Consider the following 11,516-nt stretch of genomic DNA (forward strand, 5'->3'; position numbering starts at 1 on the left):
AAACCACAACCGATTCGTTGTTAAAGGGACTGTGTATGGGGGAGGAGAGGGGTGAGGGGATGGGGGAAGAACGCGGGGTAAGGGAGATTGGTTATTGTGATTGGTTGTAATATCGCTGAAGTGTAAGTTGGAGCTATTATATTGTAATGTTTGAGCATGTAGTGTATTTGTAATTATATTGTATGCTACGTGAACCGCTTGATCAGTTGGAAGAAGCGGTATTACAAATCTAAATTATTATGTATGGTGATGTATTATATTACAAGCAAAAGGTATCCTCAAGAAAAAACCAACAGTCCTGTCATATGGCAAAGCACCCAAAACCAATCAAACATAGTAATATACACATTGCCACCCAAAAGGGGCTTACCATGTCTCGAGCCATAATAGTTAGGAAACAATCTTTCGGCTCATCAATACTGTTAACTATGGAGATTTTTGTTGCAAACTGCTCTTTAATAGTGGGTTCGTAAGTTACAAAATGTTCATCTTGAACGTTGGTGATGCCTATTGGCACAGGGCCTGTGTAGTGGGCATGTAGCTAACCTGTAGTCAATCCGTGCTGTCTGCCTCAGCTTTTAATGCATATAGCTGTTGTAGTCACACAGTTTACAAACCGTTATTGAAGTATGTGCACATAGATTCATGTCGTGGGTAATTCACATATGAGAGAGATTTAAAGAGGTTGCTCTGGCGATCCCCACTCATTCATTCCCAAAAGGACAGGCCAAGCATTGCTTTCCTCAGGAGGAGGCCAATGCATTTCATTTGATAGGAGAAAGGGAGCTTTAAAGATTAGGTTCTCTTGCACCACACCTCATGACAATGAAGGGCAATGACTGCTTACGTAATAATTCGATGATCAGTATTGCATGAGTTAAATGGAAAATAGTAGTGTTGTGATAAGATCCATAGCGAACCCTTGGTATACAATGTCGCAATTGTGTGGTAATATGCAAAAGAATCATTGCTGTTTATGAGTTGTTTAAAACAGCTGCAACAGCATCAGAAGGGAAGATGTCATGCGATAAACCTCCTCATGACATCATTTTCCGTATGGCAAATGTTTAAAACTCAAAAGAATGGTTTGCTAAAACTGACTAAAGAACAGTTCTACTTTGCAGGCCATTCTTTTTTGCAATCGCGTGGTGGGGCATAGCAAAGCTCATCACTTCAAGAAACTGCATGTGGTGGCTCCAGCGTTATCATCTCATAAATGCCTTCATTAAAAAAAAGAAACCTCAGGAGATGGAAAATGCAATGGCAATAGAGATTGAAGATATGTATTTCAAAAAACTCCTCTATTAAAATGGCCTTTTTACTTTTGGCAAACATAGCTTAGAAATCTGGCCAAAAGTAAGCTGGAGAATGGTTGGGCATGAAAAAATGCTAAACATTTCTTTTACTTGAACAGAGTAATTTTTAGCATATACTCAGCTAAGTAGCAGAGGCACTAAGAAACCCTGTTAGTGAATTGCGAAGCAGACGCAAATGGACAATACAGTTCTTAATGTTCTAATCCCACATATGAGGCAAGTCCACTTATGAAAGAAGTGTGGATGAAAACACAGTCCAGATAATAAAATATTTGGGGCAGCCACTATAGGAATCAGGCTTGGAACAAAAGGTGAGGGGGATTCTGCTTTGTAGGCAGTGTATACAAAAGGAGGAGGGAGCTAATAACGCTATATGTGCAGAAGTGTGTTTAGGGATCCTCAGGGAATGGACAACCAGGAAAAGCTGGAGGGAATATTGAGAAACTGCCTAGAGGAACAGAAATCAAAACCACAAAGAAAGGGAAGGACTAACAATGACACCAAAGCGAGATTGAGACAAGAATTCAAAACACTTCTTAAACACAGAATTATTACGACAAAAAACCACATCAACTAATCAAACAAGCACAATAGTAAAAATTTCTCAGATTTAAACTAGCTTGATCTACGGTTATTCAAAAGCATGAAACAAAGAGATCATACTGAATGAATCCAATCAGTGTAGTGGGAAGTTGATAGAAAAGGATAAAGAAAGGGAAAAAAGGAGGAAATCCCCTGGTCCTGAATGGACTGTCCAATAGAAATATTATCAAGGAGTTTCAAGAGGAATTAATATAACCAGTTGTAACATCAAACTGTAATGGCAATAGGGAAAAGTTTAAATTCCCGGACACATGGAAGAAGACGCAAACATTGTACTATTGCTGTTAACAGGAAAATAAAGATCCAGTTGGACATGATAAAGCTTATCGTTCCAATTGTCACTCTGAAACTCCATGACTACCAAATGATTCACAACAATACTTGCTGAAGAGACTGAAGAAGACTACTGAAAAGCTGGATCACATGACAGATGCAATTCAGGGTTTTTTTACCGCAGAGACAGAGTTAAAGGATAATACACGGATTATAATAGATTATACGTAGACGTCTAGAATACTTTGACAAGATCACACACGAAAAAAAATTAGCTGCTAATTCTTGTTTTTACTGACCTGGAAGGAAAGGCTTTTGAAAATGTTTGTTGTTGGTATACAATGTTTTATATGTTAGAAAAGGTTGAAGCAGAGCGGTCAGTGTTTTTAAAGATGGATTGGCGTAGAAAATCTGATAATATCAATCAAAAGCCAGATTGATCGCATCAGAACCAAGAAAAAACTGAAGAATTTTGCATACTAAAGGTACAAGACCAGGGAATGTCCCCTGTCCCCTCTTCTCTTCATGTTTTGTTTTAGCAAGCTCTATGTAATACAGTAAGAGGCAAGAAAGAAATTCAAGGTTGTAAAAAATTAAAAAAGTTTGAATTTAAATTGAAGATCATGTTGCTGATGTGATGATTGTGTTTAGTCATTAGAGACCCGAGAACAGGAATTAAAATCCGTGGTGGAATGTATTGAAAGCATTTGAGGAGATATCTGGTTTTTAAAAAAAGGTTAACAAAAGTACAAAAACTGTAATGATTGAAAAAATATTGGATAGTAAAGGAGGAAACAGAAACTACTGAGGGAAAAGTGGGGTTTTGGTTTAGACAACAAGAAGTAAAGATATTTGGGATCAAATAACTTGAAAACAATAAATACCTGATCTCTAACCATAAACAACTACGACAAAACATGGAGGAAATTAAAGTGAGCAGAGTTAACGAAATGGGAAAATCTCCTAGTTTACTCCTTCCTTGAAAGATTGCTAAGCGGTAATACCAAATGAAGTGTACTACTGCCAAAATTATGTTTCTAGTTTGCGACCTCTTCCGATCTTGAGGGCATTCATTTTGGGAAACCAACTAAAAAATTGGCAGGCAGAGATCTCAAAAGTTCAATTGGGAGGGTAAGAGAAGAGAAGCCAAGTAATTAAATCCGACGATCTGTGTTGATAGTAACAGTAGATGGAGGCCCTGAGCGTTGAAGCGGAGGAACTGATGGAAACTGGTATTGATTTGTGCATCTGTTTGTGGAAACTGGGTATTATGGGATATTATTTGGCTATGTTGAGATGTAAGAGGAAACAAACTTCTGAGCATTAGGAAAGGAGGGGACAATGAGATATGGCTGGCATTAGGGTTATATCTTTTACGCATACAAGACAAGATACACCAAGGAATATCAGAAATCCATATGTGAGAAAGAGCTTATAGTGTCAGTGTATGGGAAAAAGTTTAAACCAATAAGACTGCTGTAAAAAACATTCCACAATGGTGGTGTGCCCTCACGAAGCTTCTGTTTTTTGGGTATTAAAGAAAGGGATAGGGAAACCCAATTGGCCTATATTAATTCAGACTTATTAACAATGTAATATCAGAAAGGAGACAGCCAGTAATAAATCTGCAGGCAGAACTAAGAGAAAAACAGGTATAATATGCAGTGGGATTTACATAGCACAATTTATACGAAAGATGGAAAATTGATAAAAAAGTTAAAGGGGATAAGAAACTCAAAGACGCAATGGAAGAAAATCATGCTAAAAGGAAAAACAAAAAAATGATCTCCAGTTTTATAAAATGTTGGCAGACATGGGATACAGAAGAGGAAAGTAGTCAGACACACTATGGTAAAAATGGGCTCAGAATGTAGGCCATAACCTAAAACGAACAACTGGGTTAAAGTTTGGTTGATTGAAAGATTTGAAATACACAACTTCACAAGCAAATATAAAGAGAATATCTATAAATGGTATATAGAATGGACCTCACGCCAGAAAAATTTATTATATGTTACAAGAATGTAATTCTATTTGTTGGAATGTGAAAGAAGAAGAAAAACTGGATCTTATTTTCATCATGTGGTGGACGTGTGTAAGTTAGCTAGACAATATTGGATTGGTATATATAAATGTCTGAGAATAGAGTTTAAAAACTTGAAATCCCATTTATCCAGAAGTGTTTTTTGGTTGGGAATGGGTAGATAATGAATGATGAAAATTAAATGGGTAGACTATATGTTATGATTAGCTTGTGCAAGATAACATATGCGAAATTCTGGAAGAGCACGAAAATACCATCTTTAGAAAAAGGATTATAAGCTTAGAGACACTAATGGGAAATGGAAGATTAACAGCATGGATGAAAGACAACAAAACAGAAGAAGAAGTACAATCATGTTGGAAATTTTTTATAATTTTCTAAAAATTAAATGGAAATGTATATATAAAAGCTTGTAATACTAATGTATAGCAGTATACTTCTGGGTATGTAACAAGAAATCTTAACAAGATAAATAGGCCTTAATATGAAAAATATTAGGCATGTAAAGAAAGAGAAATATTCTTGTAAATAGTCAAAGATAATATGGATCGAACTATAGAAAACACAGGATAAAACCAGCAAAAATAGAGCTAGGTAACGAGAATCATAACAGAAAAATAAGAAGAATACTCAGGTTGGAAAAATGATGTATGGCCAGAATTACAAAAGAGTTTTGAGTTTAAAGAACCAAACAATAGGCAAAATATGGAAAAAATTCATGTTAATTTGGAAGACAATTAGGCAGATATTAATATAAACTAGAAAGGTGAAGGAAACTGGTTGAATATTGATTTATAATCTTAGATTAAAGACTCAAATGTCAATATGAGATGAAAGTAAGTTTCAGAGGATGGAAGTTTTATTTAAGAAAAGAAGAATGTATAAACGATAAGTGGGAATAAGAACAAGATTGTTATGTTATCTGTACGTATTGTGAGGGGGGGGGGAACGGACAAATGTACAATCAATGTAAAGAAAAAGAAAAAGCTGTTTACTTTTTAAAAATAGATAATAAAAAAAAAGAAATGCCTGAGGAGCAGTATAAAAAGAGAGTGAGCTGAGTGTACTGAGAGAGTAACAAGTAACTGTGAGGTTAACAGTCTAAGAAGAAACTGGTGTAGGTTCCGGTGAATGAAGGTCTGTGAAGAAATATAAATATAGTCTCTTCTGCTGAGGTCTAGCCTCCTTACCTTCCAGCAGGAGGTGGAGGAGGGGGTTGCCAAGGAGGTTTGATAGTGGTGTGGTAGTGGGCAGGCTGCCATTCTGTCTTCTGTCCTCCTTCTTCCACTTCCAAGAAGCCCCTCTGCCAGGAGGGGGACCCAGGAGGTTGCTGCCACCGAAAAAGCAAGGAGGAGCAGGGAATTGGCTTCAGGGCGCACCATCACCTGCAGGGGAGCAGAGAGGTTGGGGCTCCTCCTCCCTGTGCTTGCCACTGTGTCTTGTCAGTCCAGTGGCAGTCCTGCATTGCCCCCCCCCCATCCCTTTGGCCCTAATGGCGGAACAACCTCATCAAATCTGCAGATGGCAAGTCTGCAAAACACAAAGGCTGACTGTTTGTGTGTGGTGTGTGTGTTGTGTGTGTCTGTCTGCTGTCTCTCTTTCTCTCTCTCTCCTCTCTCTATCTATATATATATATATATATATCCGTTCCAAAAACAAACTTGGCTCCTGGAACAAAACTCCAGCAGATAGGCTGTTCCAAGGGCCACTGTACACAATTATCTATTATGATTCTACTTTAAAGTGTCCTGTCTGTATCCTATGAGATTTGTATTTTGGTAAGGCACTAAAGCTTCTGGCTGAAAATTTCTGAATGTCCCTCAGTAAACTTCAGATCCCAGAATTCCATATTATGGAATAATGACAATTAAAGTGGATCTTGGTTTTTCCCTCTATGTCATGGGCCTGTTTGTACCTAGTAACTAGTACGATTGTCAAGCTGTCTGTAAATGTGTACATTTCTGCCACCCAAAGATTATGAGAAGAAGAAGTGTTATTGCTAAGGAATCTGGAAGTTAATGGATGGGATTCTGGAAGTTGTAATCTCCCAAAGTAACTTTCCAAGCTCTTCCTTTTCTTCAGGGCATTGGCAGAGAGTGGGTTCTGCAATTTGCACTAGACAATTCCTGCTCACTGGGATCAAATGGGTTCCCCTTACACCCGTGCCACAACAGTAGAAACTTGCAGCTCCCGTTCCCTTCCCAAAGGAATGAGTTGCGGCAAGTATCAAAACGCCTTGCATGTGCAAACTGTGTCAGCTGTCCTGGTAGCAACACAAATCTCCCATCTGGTACTAACACATGCCAGTATTACAGTCCTCAATGGCCATCAAGTGCATAGCACAGCCAGGAAGGCTGTACATAATGCAAAGTGGCAGCTTTCATCATTGGTTTGTGCAAGACTTGTAAGTATGGGCTACATCAGCACAAGACATTGGGGAGATGGAATGGAGGAGCCTATTCACCTTTCCCACTCAAATGATACCCTCCACCTGTAATGATTTGGCAAAGACAGTCTCGATTAAGCTCTGTCAACACATTTTTCATTATGCTTTAAAATGTTCCAGTTTATCTCTGTCCTCCTCACAACTTTCTCTCATTGTCCTGGGCTTATACCTCAGTTGCTGCAACTGAGTTCAAAGTGCAAACATAGTTTGCATTCAGTTCAGGAGGCAGCAAGGTTAGTGGAGAGGAAGGGTGGATTCTTGTTCTTCCAGTAGGCTCGGCAAAAGCAAACTGCTGCAGCATTTCCTAAGCTTGTGTGTTCTTCCTTTTCCTGACTCATTGCCATCTTGGACCATATTCTGAAGTTGCTTGGCCATGTGCATCTTGCCTTTGTTCGTGAGTCACCAGCCACTGTTTGGTACAGAAGGTGAAAGACCTAGTAAAAACTACAATCCCATAATTCCATAGGAATGGCAGTACAGCATTTAAGTGGTGTGAAAGTGCATGTGGTTTAGACATGTAGATGCACCCCAATCCCTTCTTTTAACTTTGCATCCCAATACCTAGGCAGCTGAGTGTGTGGTGATGCTGTTCTCAGTGGAGAGAGAGGAAGAGAGAAACTGTTTGTTTTCCTCCTTACGGCTTTTTTGACAGACTTTGCACTTGTCTTTCTACTGTTTGGGAAACATGGAGATTGCAGAAGAAACAAGAACCACCCACTCATTCATTCACATGAAGCTAGTTAGAATGCACACAAACAGCAGGTGCCCTGAAGCACAGCAGCAGGCAAATTGCCTCCCTCTCTTTCCCCATTCCGTGGAAAACAAAACAAACCAACAAAAACAAACAGCCGTTGACTTCTAATACTGTGGTTGCTATGAGAAGAAAACCTTCACTGGTTGGTAGGAATACGAAGCTCATAAATAGTTTCTTGTTGTCCTATAACTCCCAGAATCCTCCCTACCAGACTCTGTGAAGTTTGAAAAAGCAACTTTTTGGAAAGCACATGAAAAAGTAACTTTTGAGCTCTGGCCAGTGTAAGTCTGTGATCAGTTCTACTTAAATGGAATAAACAATTATGTTTCCTACTATAACATTTTTTGTTGTGTGTCTGTTGCACATGTCTGCTTGCTCATAAATGCCATACTCAAGTGATGGAACAGAAATTTATATTATCTGATTTTAAAAAAAAATAATTTATCTTACCTAATTCACAGGCCTGTGAGTGTCGGGCTGAGTTGACTGCCGCAATCTCTGACTTATGCTGATAACCAAGCAGCCAAGCCAACACGTGTGGCAAAACAAACCTTGTGGGAGAAGAGTCAAGAGCAAAGCCGAGGGAACAAGCCGGTGTCGGGGGTTGCAGAAAGCAAGCGTGCCGAAGACGAGCCGAAGTCAGGAAGCCAGGAAGCAGCGTGGACAAAAACAGTCCGCAGGTCACAATAGCCAAGAGATAAACAAAGGTCCGGTCCGACGGTCAAGGTAGGCAAGGTAACAAGATGTCTGGAGCTAGAGCGATAGCATCACCCAGGGCTCATGCCAATAACTCTAAGCAACCACTCAAGCCTCGCTTCAACCTTAAATCAGGGGGGAACGCGCCTCGAGTCCCCCCAAAACCCTGGTGGGGGGGAAAAAAAAAGGCTGGTTTGCTACTGTCTTTCATGCATCCTCCGGATCTGCGGACTGCAAGCACGCTCCTCGTCTGCCCTGCTCTCTTGAGAAGAAGGTACTTGGCAGGGCATGCGCTCAATCTCCGGAACAACCACTAGGCTGTGGCACCAGAGAAGCCTTTCCTCAGCACTAGGACCTGGTTGGCCGCCTGCTCTGGGACGGGGAAGGCACAGAGCTGTGGGTCCTGTCAGAGCAGAACAACACCACTGGCGTAGCCTCAATCAGCCTTGCTGGAGGAGGGCTCATCCTACGCAATCATCCTCCGGAGCGCATCTTGGCGGCCATGACGTGGAGTATTAATGCAAGCTTTGGTTTTGCCATAAGCAGGAATATGCAGCCTTAAAATTGTTTCTCCACTCCTTTTAAAATATAATTTAGATGAAGGCCAAATCACACAATGTTTACACTGAAAAAGATGATATTTTATCAGTGGGGGGAATGATTACACAAATGCACATATTATATGCATACTTGTTGTAAAAAGGCATATGCCCAAAAACCAAACCAAAACAAAAAAACCTCCTGACATTACCCTCCTGAGACAAAAAGAGTGCTAATATTCTACCTCACCTACTTAGACCTTATCACATGGGACTTTCTCCACTGTAATTCTGTGTCATGCAAAAATGGGATGGCATTCTATAGCCTTCAGACCCAATCTGGAATTTAAGCACCTGTTGGACCCAAACTACCTTCACTCTCCCTTCCTCCCATGCCTCTCAACTCCCAGGGAAATCCACACGGCTGCTTGTCAGGGCAGAGCAGGGGGAAGCTTTGGGAATAGCGAGGAAAGGAGGAAAAAGAACTAAGGAAGGTGATATGTTGCGTGAATGAATGAGAGCGACTCTGTGTTGTGTGTGAGAGAGTGAAGGGCATTGCAAGTGACAGGGAGAACTCTGGAAAGAGTCTGGACTCCACACACATTGAGAAAAACCCACTATTGAACTTTCACAATGTAAAGTGGTAAAAGAGGTCATTAACAGATTTTTCATGTGAGTCAAAGACTCACTTTTACTATAGTCTCCAATGGTTCAATCACAAACAGTGAAACAATATGCAAGCAGAGGAATCTGAACACTGGTTACCATGTTATCATGCTGCTTTGATGACTGTGTGTGATAAGGGCCTTAGTTTTGCATGTGTAACTAAGCAAGATGGACTTGAACTCCTAGTTACAACAAAGCCAATATTATATAATAGGCCTCACTGAAACCTGGTGATGAGTCTCCGATTGGAATGTGGAAATAGAATGTGGAATATAGAGGGTATAACCTTTTAAGAGAATAGGCCAAACAGGAAAAGGAGGTGAAGCACTATTGTCAGAGATATTTATCCAGTGAAGAGACTCCGGACATCAATCCTGGAAGCCAGGTAAGAGATCATCTGGATAAAATTTAAGGGGAGGAAACAACAAGAATGTTACGGTGGGAGTCTACTACAGACCCCCAGTCAAACCGAGGAATTGGATGATATCTTTCTAGAACAGTGCCACAGTCAGAAAAAAAAAAGAGAGTGTAGTAGGATGGGCGACTTCACATTGTGGAAGTCAAACTCAGCAAAATCCTCAAGGTCTAGCAAATTCCTCACTGACTGGAGACAATTTCATTGTAAAGGTGGAGAAGAGGGCAACAAGGGGGGTCATGCTATTTTGGATCTGATCTAACCAACAAGACGGATGACTTGTGTTTAAGGGGGTGCAGTGGTGGGATCCTTAGTGGAAGAAAAGTGACTGTCTCCTGGAGTTTGTTATTACCAATGGAGAGGAAAGTTCAGGCATGTCAAACACGCCATTCTAAACTTTAGGAGCGGGATTTCAGTAAAACCTAGGAAGTATTGAGGGTGATCCCCTGCGTAAATACTAAAAGAGAAGGGGTTCAGGACGGTGGGAGTTTCTCAAAAGGAAATACTGAAGGCACAATCTCAAACAGTTCCAGTGAGAAAGAAAAATGGGGGTGTCTCAAGAACCAGGATGGATGACTAAGGAACTTTCAACCGAGGCTAAGTTTTAAATGGACTATGTATAAGAAATGGAAAAATGGGGAAATCACAAAAAAGGATTCAAAGGATAGCAGGCATGTGTAGGGGTAAAGTCAGAAAAGCTAAGAGTGCAGCATGAGCTCAGGTTGCTAGAGAGGTTAAAAAGAATAAAAGATATTTTGGTATGTTCCGCAGCAAAAGGAAGAGAAGAATGTAGAGCCACTACATGGAGAGATGGCAAAATGTTAACAGGGGACAGCGAGAAGGCAGAATTCTCAACACCTTCTTTGCTCAGTCTTCTCCAAAAGGCAAAGGTGCTCAACCTGAGGATATGGAGCAGAGGACAGAATAGGGGAATTTCCGCACAGAATAAGTAAAGAGATAGTGGAGGAATACCTTGTGCATCTAAATGATTTAAGGCGGGTTATAGACCACCGCTTTGATGCGGTCTGCCGCCACCGCCGCTTGCTCCGCGCGGGAGCCGCAGCAGCCACACACGCGCATGCTCCCGCGCGGAGCAAAAGAAGCTGGACGCTCTTCCGCGGCGCACTGATGACATCGCGAAGCTACAAGGCGCTCTTCGTGACGCATTGTGCCGTGCGACATTCGGACGCTCAGCGTCCGATACGTCAATTGGCGCTGGCCAGTAGAAGGGCCGGCGCCATTTGATGGACAGAGTCCGTTAGACCCAGGGGCGTCTAGAAGAGGACGCCCCTTTTATAAATGGGATGTCCTGTGGACGTCCAAGTGCCGGTTGTAACCGGCCTAAGTCTCCAGGACCAGATGAACTCATAATCAGGGTACTAAAAGAACTGGCACCATGTAATATCGGAGCCATTGGCATCATATTTGAAACCTCCAGGAAACAGGAGATCCCAGCGACTGGAGAGGGCAAATGTTGTCCCCATCTTCAAAAAGGGGAAAAAAGGGATCCCAACAATGATATCGTCCATTTAGTGTGACCAATACTCCAGGAAAGATCTGGAGCGATCATTAAAAAGGAGTCTGTGACATCTAGAAAGCGCAATGCATATCACAAAATAACACGGGTTTCGAGAAACAATCAGCCGAACAAATCTGATCTCTTTCTTTGATAAAATTATAGTTTGGTAGATGAAGGGAATGTCTGTGGATATAGTATATCTTGATTGAAGTAGGCCTTTGACAAGGTGTTTCCATGACATTCTT

Source organism: Sceloporus undulatus, chromosome 1, assembly GCF_019175285.1.
Source record: "Sceloporus undulatus isolate JIND9_A2432 ecotype Alabama chromosome 1, SceUnd_v1.1, whole genome shotgun sequence".
Taxonomy (NCBI): Eukaryota; Metazoa; Chordata; class Lepidosauria; order Squamata; family Phrynosomatidae; genus Sceloporus; species Sceloporus undulatus.